We start from the raw sequence: 16,554 nt of genomic DNA, 5'->3' as shown, positions 1-16,554 counted from the left end.
CAGAAAACGCATGAGGGAAGGTGACGCAGCACCCAATGGATTCAGAAGAAGTACACATTCGCTCCCCCCCTCACTAAGGTGGGGTGTGGCTGTGCTTGAATGTGCTTGATTAAGTTAGAAGTGGTAAAGTCTCCTGTGGCCCATCAAGGTTCATGAAACAAAACTGCTTCAAGCCGACAGGGATTCTGGGATCTGGCAAGGTTAGACAACACGTTTCGCGAAATACCTGGAATCCAAAAAAGCCCTCAAAGAAGCTTAGGATGGACTGAGCCTCCCTTGACACGACAAAGACTAGCACAGGCCAAACTAGCCCATTGATATTGCCCATTCAAACTTTCTTTGGTAAGACAAACAATGCCAGTATTTGTAAATTCATGTTTTTTAAAAAAAGATCTAGCTGCAGCTATTTATGCAATACCAGAACACATTGAGGGTCTCCTGACCCCACTGATGCCACAAAATCAGTTTCAACTATAACCAGCTCAGACCAGCGGCTTATCAAACACCCACAAGAGGTAATGCAAATAAAAGCCACAGTAATGAGTGAAACCTCAGGGAGAAACATCAGCACAACACAGGCTCAGGTTCATGTCCAAAATCAACAACACTCAAGTCCAAAGGTTGAGCCATGGACAGTTTAAAATCACTCTCCTATGCACTTTCCTATGCAGGAGCTACACACCTGTGAAAGTGACAACAATTCTGCGAAAGAGGCAGAAAACTCCTGGCTACAGTCAATCTCACTGACGAACAACGTGGACCTTGTACAATCAATGGAGATGTTGACCATCAATGTGGTGGGCAATTATGAAGAATGCACTCGCTCAGTCATAGAAATTTCGGTCATCTTCATTCAATAGTCCAACCAGACCTAAGCTTGGATGTCAAGCCGACAGGTCAAGTCTCAGTGTTCACTGCTCAGTCCTAGCAGACACAGATTCAAAGGCAATTAGTGACATGAAAGACATATGTGTGGGCACCCAGTGCAATGAGAACCACAAGGTGGGGAGCATTTTGAATCTACACTCCTAGCTATTAAATATTCTACAAACCACAATATCGGCGCTCAACATGCAATCAGTCAACTTGGATCTGCAGGTTAACCTTATGAGTAAAATAGCCACCCATATTTCTGGCATTAACACCAAACTGGAAACATTGATGGACTTGTTAATCTGTATACAAGAACAAAAAATCCTCAGCTCAGCTGGAATTCTCTGGGTGTGGTCCCATCGTTGATAAGCTAAGCACAATTCCAGCCATACTAACCAGTATTATAACTGAGCGGAAGAACTGTGAAACAGCCATTACATCTAATAGGCTCACCGTAGATCATATTGACCATACAAAAACTCAGTCATCAGAAACGCAGCAGATTTATGAGCTAATCAAGGCAGCCAGTCTGCCAGGCAAAAAAAAAAAACAGGCAACTTGAGGGCAACAGAGCAGTTTGCCCCAATCGCTGAGACATCAACAACAAAGGCCACTGATCAAAGTTAACCCATGACTAGTACAAACAAAGACAGAGGAAAGATGCCAGGAAGGCAAGAAAGAACTCCTGGTTGAATGCAAAGGATGACGTGTGTGACTACAAATTATTTCACATTTTTTAAGTAAAGCGGAGGATTCAAGACTCAGTAAAAGCAAACACTTCAACAACTTCACCCAGGGATACAGAACCAGGGGATTATGAAAAAGATGAGATTAAACAGTCTCACTCAGACTCACTAGGCTCATCACAAGCAAAAACTTTATATCAGACACATTACAAAAGTTATGTCGAAACAACTTTCTAGCAACCCGGGTAGGAGCAGAGCCTGCAGAAGTCCAAGTTATGCTTGGATTCACAAGACTCATCACAATTAATAGCCAGCAGACATAGGGGGTAATTACAACCCTGGCGGACGGTGTTAAAGGTGCGGCAATACCGCAAACAGGGCGGCGGACCAAAAAGGGGAATTATGACCCTGGTGGAAACCGCCAACAAAGACAGCCACTTTAACACACCGCCCGCCACGGCGGTACAGACAAGCAGCGCAGCGGTCACCGCCAACAGACAGGCGGAAGACAATGTACCGCCCATAGTATCACAACCCGCCAATCCGCCACCTTTTCCGGGGCGGATTCACCGTGGATAAAAACACGGCGGAAACAGTTACTGCAATGGGAAAACGCTCAACACATCCCACGAGGAACGAGGACTCCATGGAGCCCGAATTACACATTCTTCCGGCCCTTGTATTCCTACTCATCTACGAAGACCAACAGCGGCGCGGCCGAAGACAACGGTGAGTACAGCACCTACGACATGGGGGAGGCAAAAGTTAGGGGGACACCCACGAAACACTCCCACCCCCACCCTCACATATTACAACATACACACCAATGCATCCAAAAAAATCACAGTAACAACCCACAATCGCCCGGAAGAATGCAAAGACAAAGCAAAATCTGATCAAACATTGTAATGTATCAATATACATGTCTGTCAAAAATATACAGATATATAAGAAAATCAGCCAGAAATATATACATTACGAGAAGTAGTGCAGATATGCACATAGCAATGTCTGTGCACCACTAGCCTAATGCATGGGCGAGGCCCACAAAAGATACCTGTCCTCAGTCGGAGAGAACACTGCCGGGGCATCAGATAGAAATACTACAGGCACCTCAGGGGGAACGGAAGGGGGGCACCTCAGCCGGATGACTGCAAAGCCAGATCCACAACGGGGCTCCATGCCCATTGATGTATCCTGGGGAGTGCAAAGCCACAGTCTCTCAAGTCTCACAAGTGGGTGGCTTGCCCACTGATCAATCCTGGGGAGTACAAAGCCACAGTCTCTCAAGTCTCTACAGTGGGTGGGTTGCCCACTGTACCATCCTGGGGAGTGCAAAGCCACAGTCTCACAAGTCTCTACAATGGGTGGTTTGCCCACTGTACCATCCTGGGGAGTGCAAAGCCACAGTCTCACAAGTCTCTACAGTGGGTGGCTTGCCCACTGTACCATCCTGGGGAGTGCAAAGCCACAGTCTCTCAAGTAGATAACATCCGCCAGTGGCTCTGGAGGGCGACTGGTGGCCAGACTGGATCAGTCTCCCCGTGAAAGTTCCTGTCCCGTCACTGTCCCAGATGCACATGGGATAAGGATGCTTGATGCGGCGGTCTATACATTCTTACCCAGTGCATGCCCTGTTCAGCGGTGCTTTGCCATGGCGGTCTCTGGACTGTTCAGCGGTGCTTTGCCATGGCGGTTCTGGACTGTTCAGCGGTGCTTTGCCATGGCGGTGCTTGCCCTGTTCAGCTGTGCTTTGCCATGGCGGTCTCTGGACTGTTCAGCGATGCTTTGCCATGGCGGTCTCTGGATTGTTCAGCGGTGCTTTGCCATGGCGGTGTCTGGACTGTTCAGCAGTGCTTTGCCATGGCGGTGCTTGCCCTGTTCAGCGGTGATTTGCCATTGCGGTGTTTGGACTGTTCAGCGGTGCTTTGCCATGGCGGTGCTTGCCCTGTTCAGCGGTGCTTTGCCATGGCGGTGTCTGGACTGTTCAGTGGTGCTTTGCCATGGCGGTCTCTGGACTGTTCAGCGGTGCTTTGCCATGGCGGTGTCTGGACTGTTCAGCGGTGCTTTGCCATGGCGGTCTCTGGACTGTTCAGCGGTGCTTTGCCATGGCGGTCTCTGGAACGGGCATTGGTGTGTGGCATGACGATCCCGAGACTGGGCATTGGTGTGTGGCATGACGTTCCATGGACTGGGCATTGGTGTGTGGCATGACGATACCCAGACTGGGCATTGGTGTGTGGCATGACGTTCCCTCATAGCGCACCGGGGCTCTGGCAGCCGGGTCCCTCCTGGGCACTGACTCCGGCGGGGGTCTCCTGACCAGTGACGATACTTGGGCCCTCCTGGGCACTGACTCTGGCGGTGGTCTCCTGACCAGTGACGACGGTGCTGGCGGTGGCGTCTCGACCGCCGGGAATTATGCCGCCCTTCTCCGCCGTGAGACTCACAACAGGCTGGGCAGACTTCCTCTGGCCCTTCCCCACCTTTGGTGGAGTCACAGCTGACTCTCCAATCCCCTTGGGACCCCTGTGAGTTGTTTTCCCACCAGGAGTCTTCACACGGTCCCGTCGTCCACTTTCCAATTTCAGAGCCTTTACAGGGGGTGGGCTGCCAGTGCCTTGGCTCTGGGTCATACTGTCTGCCCTGGTGGCCGGTGCACTCCATATACTTTGAACAGGCACCACTGGTATTGGAGGCTTTTTGGCTGAGGTGCTACGACAGGACTGATGAATTGGAGGGGGTGGGGGCAAAAAGGTCAACTTTACAAAGGGACAGTTTCTGACGAACACTGGGATGGGTAGTTGGAGGGGGTCTGGGAGTGGAGGAAGAGGAGGTGGTTGTAGGAGGTGTGACTTTAGGTGTTTTGGGTGCAGGTACTGGAGGCTGTCGTGAGGTGGATGGATGTTGGGTGTGTGGTTGCTGCCGTTAGTGTACTTTGGGAGGGGGCATCACAGACACACTGGGAGAGGACACAGGGGACGTGTAAATGGCAGTGGAGGTGGTGAGTGCAGGTGAGCGGCTTGTGGTGCTGGGTGTCCTGGTGCGATTCCTGGTGCCTGTAGATGTGGTGCATGCAGGTGTGTATGTAGATGAGACTGGAGGGAGGAGGGAGAAGAGGAGGAGGGGGACACAGTGGAGACAGTGGATGTTGCTGTGTCTGTATGTGGGTGAGGCTTGCGTGAGTGCCTTTGGGTTGTGTGGTGCCTATGTTTGCTTGAGCTACTTGTGTGTGCTGACTTGTGTGCATGCTGGTCTGTAGGTGTGCTTGGGATGGGCTGGGGTACAGGGGATTGGGTCTGGGTGGAGGAGGTTGGAGGGGGGAGGCTAGACACAGGGACAATGGCTGCCATCAGTGCTGAGGCCAGAGATTGCAGGGTTCGCTGAAGGACAGCCTGACCAGAATGAATGCCCTCCAGGAATGCATTACCGTGTTGCAACTCTCGTTCTACACCCTGGATGGCATTCACAATGGTAGACTGCCCAACAGTGAGTGACCTGAGGAGGTCAATGGCCTCCTCACTGAGGGCAGCAGGGTTGACTGGGGCAGGGCCTGAGGTGCCTGGGGCGAAGGTGATGCCCACCCTCCTGGGTGAGTGGGCACGGGGCGAATGCTGAGGGGCTGCTGGGAGGGCGGTGCTGGTAGGGGAGGTGGCGGCTGTACCTGTAGTAGTGGGGCACACAGATGGTGCCACCACCACAAGGGAGCCCCCATCGGCAGACGAGTCTGTGTCGCTGGTTGGTGATCCGGTGGCCGACGTGAAGCTTCCCTCGCCCTCCGTCCCACTGGTGCATTCTGAGTTCGTGGTGTGGCCCTCCATGGCCATGTGGGATGCAGCTCCCTCATGCTCCGATGCCACTGTACCTCCGCCTGATGATGCTGATGCACAAAAGAACAGGGAGAGCACAAAAAGGGGGGGAAGACAGAAGAAGAACAGGTTGAGTGCATGGCATACCGCTACCGTTGGCGGACAAGACAGACACAGCAGCCCCCTGCATTACGCCGTGCTCCTGGCCTCTGCATATGCAATTCCTGGGATATGGCCTACATCGCTATGGTGGACATCTGCACACATGGATGCCACAGGGGCAACTATACCTGTACTTGGCACTGTACTGAGGTGGGGTAGAGTGCCACATGGGCTGCATTACAGAGGGGCCTAGTCTACGCATTTCTGGCTGGCCTAGGTACACCCACAGCCCTCCTCCCCCACCCAGGCCCCTCTACTGCGCGCAAACTCCGCAGAATGAGGTTGTACTCACCCCCTTGTGTCTGCTGTGATGCCCTCAAGCGCCCATCCAACTCCGGGTAGGCCACCGCCAGGATCCGGAACATCAGGGGGGTCATAATGCGACGGGCACCCCTCCCACGTTGGGAGGCCATCCCCAGCTGAGCCTCCGCCGTCTTCTTGCTGCAGCGGCGAATGTCCTCCCATCTTTTACGGCAGTGGGTGCCCCGTCTCTGGTGGGCCCCCAGGGTCCGGACGTCCTTGGCGATGGCACGCCAAATGTCCCTCTTCTGGTGGGCGCTGACCTACATGACATGCACAAGGGAAGAAGAGAAGTCATTACCAACTGCACCGTCGATGTGAGTGGCCCCCCTCCCTACTCTAGCCATGTGGCCCATTCATTGACATGCATTAATGTTCCCTGAACTCTGCCCCCTTCCCTCTTCCACCCAGCCCTCTCCACCCAGGCCTAGCCCATACAATGTGCTCCCTGTGTACTAACCTGTTGGTCTGGAGGACCGTAGAGTAGCGTGTACTGGGGGAGGACCCCGTCTACAAGTTTCTCCAACTCCTGAGCAGTGAAGGCAGGGGCCCTTTCCCCAGACGCAGCAGCCATCGTCGCTTCCAGACCGAGATCACAGCAGCACTTGCAGTGTAGGTCCTCTCTTATCGAAGGTCAGGTATCTAGTGATTGAACAGATAGAAAATGGCGGTGACGTCCACGGCGGTGGGTATCATCACCGCCGGCGCACCTGTTCATTGGCTCCTGGGACCCATGGGGTCCTATGTGAACCAATGCAGCATTGCGCCGCGGTCTACGACCGCCTACCGCGACGGTGTGCAACGCCAGCGCAGTTACCCCACAATCCCATTGTCCCAGTGTAGAGGTCAGGCAGCCGCCATTTCAGGGGCCCACATGGCTTCATTTAATTCTGCGTCACACATAGCTAGGCCTACACTCAACACACATAGAGGAAGGGTTTTGTGTGTGGTGTCGTGTTCTGTGTAACTGTGGGTACATACCTGGATGAAAATTGACTTTATCGTCGCTCTTGTCCTTCGTAGGCACCGTCAGCTGGGACATGTGAGAAGATGGCGGAATCCTCCGGTGTACCAACAGCTGGTGGACCTGTTGACAATGGAAGAGCGACATGTCATCGTCACCTACAGGTTTGACCGTGCCACAATCCAGGAACTATGTACCCAGTTGGAGCCAGACCTGATGTCACCAATCCGCCATCCCACAGGAATCCCCCCTGACGTGCAGGTGCTGTCAGTGCTCCATTTCCTTGCAAGTGGCTCTTTTCAGACAACAGTGGCCATGGCATCAGGGATGTCCCAGCCTATGTTTTTCCAACGTCTTGTCCAGAGTGTTGTCTGCCCTGCTGAAACACGTAAGGAGATACATCGTTTTCCCTCAGGTGGAGGATTTGCCTCCAGGTAAAGGTGACTTCTATGCCCTTGGACATATCCCCAACGTCATAGGTGCCATTGATGGGACCCATGTAGCTCTGGTCCCCCCCCACAGGAGTGAACAGGTGTACAGAAACAGGAAGAGTTATCATTCTATGAATTTACAGATGGTCTGTTTGGCAGACCAGTACATCTCCCAGGTTAATGCTATGTTCCCTGGCTCTGTGCATGACGCCTACATCCTGCGGAATAGCAGCATCCCTGATATGATGGGTCAACTCCAGAGGCACCGTGTATGGCTATTAGGGGACTCTGGTTACCCCAACCTTCCCTGGCTACTGACCCCAGTGAGGAATCCCAGGACCAGGGCAGAGGAACGCTACAATGAGGCCCATGGGCGGACTAGGAGGGTGATCAAATGCACCTTCGGCCTCCTTAAGGCCAGGTTCAGGTGCCTCCATATGACAGGTGGTTCCCTATTCTACTCACCGAAGAAGGTGTGCCAGATCATCATCGCCTGCTCGATGCTTCATAATTTGGCTTTACGACGCCAGGTGCCTTTTCTGCAGGAGGATGGTCCAGATGACGGTGTTGCGGCAGCTGGGGAGCCTGTGGAGCCTGGGGACAGTGATGAGGAGGAAGCTGAGGAAGAAGACAACGACAACAGGGAGTCAGTCATACAGCAATATTTCCAGTGATACACAGGTGAGAACATTTTCAGATTTTACATTACATTCACTGTCACACATCTTCCTCTATCCTGTGTGTAATTACTTGGGATTATTTGGTAATTGAGTTGTTTCTTTCCATTACGGTTTCACAGGTGTGGTTACCAACGTGTGTCATCTACTTGCATCCTTCAAGGACTTTTGATGTGTGACATTGGTATGTTGCTTTTACATCTCACAAGGCATTTTCACACTGTCATTGATATTACATTTTAACAAATCATAGACTGACTCCAGATTGTTTTGTGTTTCAAGGGTGTTTATTGCAGTGCTCAGAATTGGGAGGGGGTTGTTAAATGGTGATGGCGGAGGAATGTCCATGGCAGAGTCCAGTCTATTAGTCTCACAGGTGCACTGCCCATCTGGGCATAGGAAGAGGAGCTGGGGCAGTTCAAGTATGGACAGGGTAACAAAGTGGGGCAGTGGGGGGACAATCAGGGTGGTCTAATTTCCTGGTGGGGGTCTTGCCATCTTGCTCTGTCCTGTTCCTGGATCTCAGGGACTGCTTGCGGGGGTGGTTGTCCATCTGCAGGGGGTGGGGTGCTGGTGTGGTGGTCCTGTGGCGGGGCGTCCTGTCCACTAGCGCCGGCGGAGGTGGTGGGCAGTTCATCGTCCATGCTAGTGTCAGGGGCCCCTTGGAGTGCCACGGTGTCCCTCAGGGTCTGCTGTATGTCCTTCAGCACCCCTACGATGGTGCCCAGGGCGGAGCTGATGGTCCTGAGCTCCCCCCTGAACCCCAAATACTGGTCCTCCTGCAGGCGCTGGGTCTCCTGAAACTTGACCAGGACCGTGGCCATCGTCTCCTGGGAGTGGTGGTATGCTCCCATGATGGAGGTGAGGGCCTTGTGGAGAGTGGGTTCCCTTGGCCTGTCCGCCCCCTGTCGCACAGCAGCCCTCCCAGTTCCCCTGTGTTCCTGTGCCTCCGTCCCCTGGACCGTATGCCCACTACCACTGCCCCCAGGTCCCTGTTGTTGTTGGGGTGGTGGGTTTTCCTGGGCTCCCTGTAGTGGTGGACACACCGCTGATTGACCTGTCCTGGGTAGGGAGGTCTGGGCCCGCTGGGTGGGTGCTGTGCTGGTGTTACCAGAGGGTGGAAGGTCAGTGTTGGGCTGTGCCTGTGCGAGGGGAACCGACTGTCCTGAGGCCCACGATGGTCCGGGCTGGTCATCAGGCTCCAGTAGGGCAGAGCTGCTATCGTCACTGTGGGCCTCTTCTGGGGGTGGAGTGGTGTTGTCTGGACGCTCTGGTGTAGTGACGGTCCTTCGTGTTCCTGCAGGGGCATAAGAGCATGATTATTGCATGTGTCATGGTGTGCAATGGGTGGGTGAGCGTGTACCCCAGTGCTAGCATTCCTGTGTGGGGGCTTGTGTGATGATGGTTAGGGGGTTGTTCTGGGTATGTGCAGTGGGCATGCTTAGGTGATAGGTGTCCATGCTTCGTTGTGTTATGCAGGGCTTGGTGTTGGGATGTGTAGTTTGTGTTATTACTACATTAGTGAGGATTTGGGGTGATAGGGGAGGGTGTGAGGGTGGGGGTGTGTGATAGCATGCAGGTAGGGTGGGGATATGTTAGTTAAGATTTGACTTACCAGTGTCCCATCCTCCACCGACTCCTCCGAGGCCCTCTGGATGCATGATGGTCAAGCCTTGCTCCTTCCCATGTTGTTAGTTGTGGGGGAGGAGGTGGGGGTCCGCCGCCAGTCCGCTGAACCGCGATGTTGTGCCTGGAGACCGTTGAACGCACCTTCCCCCGTAGGCCGTTCCACCTCTTCCTGATGTCCTCCCTATTTCTTGGGTGCTGTCCCACAGCGTTGACCCTGTCCACTATTCTTCACCATAGCTCCATCTTCCTGGCTATTGATGTGTGCTGTACCTGTGAGCCAAATAGCTGTGGCTCTACCCGGACAATTTCCTCCACCATGACCCGGAGCTCCTCCTCGGAAAAGCGGGGGTGTCTTTGGCGTGCCATGGGGTGGTGTGTGTGTGTGATGTGTGGGGCGGTGTGAGTGTTGATGTGTGTGGTGATGTGTCGTGGTGCGTGGATGTTGTGTTGGTGATGGTGTTGTGTGCCTCTGCGTGGTGGAATTGTCTGATCTTTGCTGTGTCTCTGGCCTTCGTGATAGATTTTTTGTCGTAGGGGTTTGTGGGTGAGGTGGGTGTGTGTTTTATATTGCGTTGGGTGTGTGGAAGTGTTGTTTGTATGTGTGTCAGGTGTGTGTATTTTGAATTGTCCAATGTGGCGGTGTTTTGGAGATGTGTATTTTGAGCGCGGCGGTGTGTACCGCCAATGGAATACCACGGTTGAAAGACCGCCGCGTGGATTCGTGGGTCGTAATAGAATGGGCGTGTTTCTGCTGGCGTGGAGGTGGAGGTTTTGTTTTCACCAGTTTATCATTGACCTTTGGTGTGGCAGACTTGTGTGGGTGTCTGAATTTCGGCGGTTTCCGAGATGTGTGTCATAATAGCTGTGGTGGAATTCCGCGGCCGCGGCGGTGTATTGGCGGTCTTCTGCACGACGGTAAGCGCCTTTTACCGCCAATGTTGTAATGACCCCCATAGTGCGGAATGGTCATGAAAGGACCTTAAAACCACCTGCCACTGCACAGCAGGATGGTATGAAGAGTAACCACCTCCAAACTCACATGCAAACCTCTGAACAAGATAGGATTACCCCTCTTTTATAAAAAAAGACGTAGCAGCACAGGTCGAACCCAGCAGTCGAAAATGCACCTTTATTGACAAATAAAACCAGTGTCATTAGGAACAAAAATGCAGCTGGACGCATCTCTGTCTGCTGTACTGTTTCATTATCTGGCAGCCCACTGGTGGATAATCCTCGTTAAGCCACCTATAGGTGACATTCTTTTACCTTCCCTCCTTCAAATCATAAGATCAAAGTAAAAATCAACAAAGTAACATATCACTTCCCAGTCTCAACTACGCTTCCTATGGAAACAGAGAATGATAATTAGCAAGGCATTTTTATGCCTCAGTATGCCTTGTTAGGCCAGCAGGATATCCCGAATAGAGGCAATAGCATGAGGCTGTTTGGTGCTATGGCTACACTGAAACACATCAAATCATCAGACTTGCTATCAGTCAAATTCTTAACCAATGACGATCATGGACAGCGGAACAAACTCTCACTACATGGACAACAGAAGGCATTGTGCTCCTAACTAACAGCGAAGACCAGAAGTTTGAATTATGAGGTATAGTACTCTAGAAACCAATAAAACCACGCTACCCTTCACCTTTACAAAAAAACGGTCCGAAGACAACTCTTTGAACCAAGACCCACCCCGGTGTATTCAGTCCTACAAAGTGCTTGTGGTTCAGCTGGAACACATGTGCATTTGGAAACCAAACATCTGAAGGGTGTGAACCGAGAACAATAACATTGGCTTGCAGGAGTTATAAATGCCTTATGAAATGAGTGTCTTCCAAATCAAGCGACAAGGAAGGGCTCCCAAAACCAGTAACAAGCAATCCTCAAGAAAGTACTTCATGCTTCCTTTCTTGGAGCATTGCGGGAGCAAAACGCAAACACCATGACGGCGCACCCCCAGCAAACTGGGGAAAATATGGGATTATCACACTCCGAGACACCTGGTTTGTGCAACCTAGTTCAGCTGCCGATTACATCCTCCATCACGTTGCAGCCAGGAAGTCACACCGAACTGGGAGACCAAAAGTGGGCTTTGCTGTCTATGTGTCAACATCACTAAAAGTCACCTTTGAGCACTATTCCAGCTCAGCTCCTAATTTACAAATACTCAAGTTCACCATGTAACATAATCATCTTACTGTAATTTTATTTAATGTGTATGTCTATCCAGATGTACAGAAAAAGTCTGCACTTTTCAAGAAATTAATTAATGAGATAATAGAGATAAGATTTTTAAATCCCACCTGGGAAATGATAGTGACAGGTGACTTTAACGCCAATCTACTATATACTCCAGATGATGATGAGCACCTTCCAGCTGAGAATCCACTCTGGACGGTCATGCCACAGGCAGGCCACCCAGGAAAATGCCCAGACCTCAACGAGAAAAAGTTAGTCACTTCCCTGGAACATCTGGCCTTGAAAATCATTACTGATCGCACCCAGGATGACAATCCACCCAGGTTTACGAACTACGTGCAAGTTCAAGATCAATTATTGACTATACAATTCTTTCCCTGCCCCTATTAAAACATCTAAGGAAATATAAAGTTAAATACACAATGTGAAGTGATCACTCGTATGAGCATCTTGAGTTGAATCTGAATCCTCCAAAGCACTCGACCGCACCCGTGCAGGTAAAAAACATAAATACAACAAACCTGAAGCACGTAAGGTGGACACATCTCTCTCTACAAAGGCTGGCTAACAATGCAAAAGAAATATTGGAGTCTAGCAGTGTTTCCAATAGGACTGTAATGGGAGCTTGGACGTCCTTTTCAACAAGATTGCTGATACACGGCCCCGTCTTAAACTCCAACAGGAGGTATGCCTGAGGGGAAACATCGCAACCCTGTGAAAAGAGCTAAGACGGTTAGTAAGGGAGGCGAGAAAACCCAATGCTCCAAATCACACTTGGGAGAAAATAAAAAAACACTAAGGAAGCAATACAAAAAAATCAACTTTGGGAAGATCAGAAAATAATCTCAGATGAGTTTGGGACAAAATTGCTTTTCAATGCTAATCAAGCCAATACCCTGGGATGCATTAAAAGATATCAACTGAGATTCAAGAGTACCAGAGAAATCCTGGGTAGTCCACTTGGCAAGGCATTTACCAAGGGCCCACAATCTGGTAACCCAGTACAAAGCAGATATCTGTCGGCTACATTCAACCTACGTAGCATCCTGGATTGTTCACCTGCTCTGGCCAAAAAACATTACACAACAGCAATGGTGGTGAATGTGATAAGGGCAGGGCAAACAGACAGTGCACCAGGACTAAATACGTCCCACAGGCAATTTACAAACTTGACCCTGGATACTGGGCTAACCCGTTATTGGCATTATACAAGGAGAAGGAGGGAACTGGTAAAATTCTCAGCAACCGGAGAGGGCCAGTACTAAATCCAGTCTTCAGGGGTGGAGAACGGTCTGATCCTGCCACCCAGAGGCTCATCACACTCATTGATTCAGAGGCCAAATATTATGTGACACTACTTCTGAAGAACTTATTAGAATTGTCTAACACCAACAACCTTGTCCCCATTAACCAGACAGGATTCTGGAGAGGATTTGGTACTACTGCAAATATCTCTGCAGTCATAGTAATTGCAAACAAATGTAAATGCTTAAAGAAAAAGCTCCATCTATGCTTTGTAGACTTCAAGCAGCATTTGATTGTGTGGATTGAGGGCTTTTGCGAGGAAAACTTAGGCAGTGTGGGCTCCTGAAAAGAATCCTGCGTGCCAGAGAGTTGCTGTGCACCTGCAGTTGGATCCAAGTTAATCTGGGTGCGGCTCAAGACTTTCGAGGAGAATTCCTAGGGAAGGGGGCCTCAAACAAGGGAGCGTCCTAGCCCACATTTGTTCAATTTTTTTATGGCTGACTTGTCCTCAAGGCGTGATCAGATAACCTCCTTCCCACCGCTACTGAGTCTGTTAACTCTGATGCACCTCTCCTGCGGCGGATGACATCATCTTATTAAGCCAAACAAGAGTGGGTCTGCAGCGCACTCTTAAAGAAGTAGCAGAATATGCCAAGGCCAATAAATTAGAAATAAACACATATAGAACCAAAATGATGTCCATCAGGAGTCAACTTGCCCTCCACTCAAGATCAAGCTGAGAGATGAACTCCTAGAAGAAGTCAGCAGTTATGAATATTTGGGACTGTACACAGACAAGAAACTAACTTTCCAACCACACAAGCAGTACCTTGAGAAGAAAGGGAAAGCTTTAATGCACTCCTTTGCTCCCTTGCTAAGACACTGAACGGTCCTTCTTTCAAACCCTTACTGACAATTATTGCGGCTAAACTGCTACCAATGTTGGCTTACACAAGTGCTATCATGTGTGGCATAGATGCCTTGCCTGTGGATAAATTGTAAACGAATATGTACTAGCGAGTTTTTTGTCTGCCGAGGAATGCCTCGCCAGCTCAAGTTAGTTTGGAATTTAAACTAATACAACAAACAATATAGAAAAGTTATGACAGTATTAAAACATGGCATTAAATTAGGTCAAATCAAAGCAGTCAGTTTTTCAACGCCTTATGGCAGTGACTGGCAAAGGACCTTTGCTCTGTCTACAGGAAAAGTCTCTGGTTTGTACAAATACACTGGATCTCTGGAATCTTAATCTACCTCATTCCGTTTTTTATCACGCAATCAACAAAGTTGCAAAAATCCACTCACTTATAAATGACAAATACATACTGACTAGACATACACATGCCCGGATGGTAATTCAGTTGAACAGTAACCTCAAACCGGAAGCATATTTAAATATGACATTTTCAGTCTAGTTAAAGGGAAAGCTGATGGCCTCCCGAATTGGTGTTTTGCCGTCCTTGGCTGATCAACCATCATGGACGCACACCAGCTCAAAGACATGCAGGTTTTGCGGTTCTGCAAAGGAAGACATTATTCATGTGGTCTGTCTATGTCCAGCTTTAAAGAACGTTCGTATTTTATCACTAAAAAACATTTTTAACAATAGGGGTATCAGAACCTGGAGAAATGGCAAAATAAAAGGCCTTATTCCCTCTGACACTTAGATGAACTGTAAATTGATGAAAAAGCTGGTGTTATTTTAAAAATTAATTTAATGACGTTCCTAACACCGGAAATAGGTTCGCAAGGGGTCGTTGAACCAATTTTAAAGTTTAAATGTTTATATGTTTATAGATTGTGTAGCACCCGATTACATTTGTTAGCGGACTAGTCCTTTCAAATTAACTGTCGGACAATTTTATATGCCCCCTTATAACTTTCATACTATTGTCCTTGACGATTCCTGGTTTTTAGCACCAGCGGTTTGGAAAGATCTGGTCAAAGCCATATTTACAATTTTATGTAACCACTAGCCAATCGGCGTAATAGTTCATTGAGCTATTATGTCCTTACATATGGTGAACAGTGTAACTTTGTGATGGTTTTTATTAACTTATAACATTTTTTTTTTTTTTTTCGTACTTCCTCACAATGACTCCATGTCACCAAGAGCCAGTGGCTTCGTTTTGGATTTTCGTTTAACAGGTACGTGGAGATAGCTCAACTCAATAGAACCAATTAAACTAACTTACCTAAAACCAATGTGTTATGAAAAGAAAATGCCAGAACTGGAGTATTAACTATGGATAACGTGGACTTATCTGGTATCCTTTCTTAAGGTGCTTATTTTCAGCAACTTTCGTAAGGCATGATTAGCACATGACACAAGAGGAGCTAGATAACTAATATTGGCTGGATTTCAGAGTATCAGCCAGCAAGAAGATGAGTCACTCAGTACCTCATTCAATAGATCATTCACTTTCACCATTTCTCCACCTTAAGCGGTCACAGATCCTCTTCACGCAGGAGAGACCAGTGTAAAAAACAAGTGTGGCAGTGAATTATTCTACAGCCAATGCAAACTAGTGGCCCATTGAGGCCCTTTGTTAGCCGAGACCAACAACTTCAGCACAAGGAGTTAGAGGGAACACAGCTGCCTTCCAGAAATCACACTCTCAGGGGCTTGTCGACCACCGATCTAAGATGATCCAATTTCCCACAGTTCAGACCATTCCAAAGCCTGCTTGCTGTTCTTGTCCACGGACATGACGCCAGGTTGGAGCATTTGCCTTAAGAAGAATTACACACTAAACGTCGTGTAAGGGTAAACCTGCATTCACGCTGCTTTCCTCACTCCAGATACTGGCTGCTCAGGAGTTTGTGGCCTGCAAGAAAAGAAGATCACGTGCAAGGGCTATCTTCTCATGCATCAAGCTTACTCTGTCACTGTGTCTATCTGAATTATGTTTGGTTATGATATTTCTGCCTTTTCATGCTGACTACACATGCTCTGAAGCAGCCAAAGGTTGGCATCCTAAGCACTATGTAGACCATCTAAGAGAGCAAGCTAGCCACATAGTGAATTAGGTGCTAGGCTGGTGAGTGGGTGTGCGAGTGTGTGGGGGGAAGTATCATTTTCTATGGGAAGGGCTGAAATCATCTGGTCAGCATCCTCTCTGCCATCAGACACTACCGTCATGGTGCACCTTACCGCTTAACTCAGCACAACACGGGTAATCTATATAATTGATTTCCATTGTGCGCATACCCACACAAAACACTTCAAATTTCTTCATAAACTTAATTTAATTTTCAGCTCTACCAAACACACAACCAAACACAGGCAGAACAACATACACTATCAAGCGACAGTTCCTCCAGTTTGAATGATGACCTTCAAAGATCAGTACAAAAGGACGAGCACATGGAGAATGTGCTATGATGCCAAATCAATGGTAGATCTACAGAAATGCAAATAACATACAGTCCAACGATATTTAGAATAGAACCCTCAGAATTTCTGGTGTACCTTAAATTGTACCTAAAAACTTCCCTTCAGATCAGTACGCCCTTCCTCCACCCAATATAGCTGTTCAACCTCTTTTTTTATCAGAACCGCTAATGGCA

This window comes from Pleurodeles waltl, chromosome 9, assembly GCF_031143425.1.
Source record: "Pleurodeles waltl isolate 20211129_DDA chromosome 9, aPleWal1.hap1.20221129, whole genome shotgun sequence".
NCBI lineage: Eukaryota > Metazoa > Chordata > Amphibia > Caudata > Salamandridae > Pleurodeles > Pleurodeles waltl.
The sequence above is the reverse complement of the archived record's forward strand: the minus strand, read 5'-3'. Positions refer to the sequence as shown.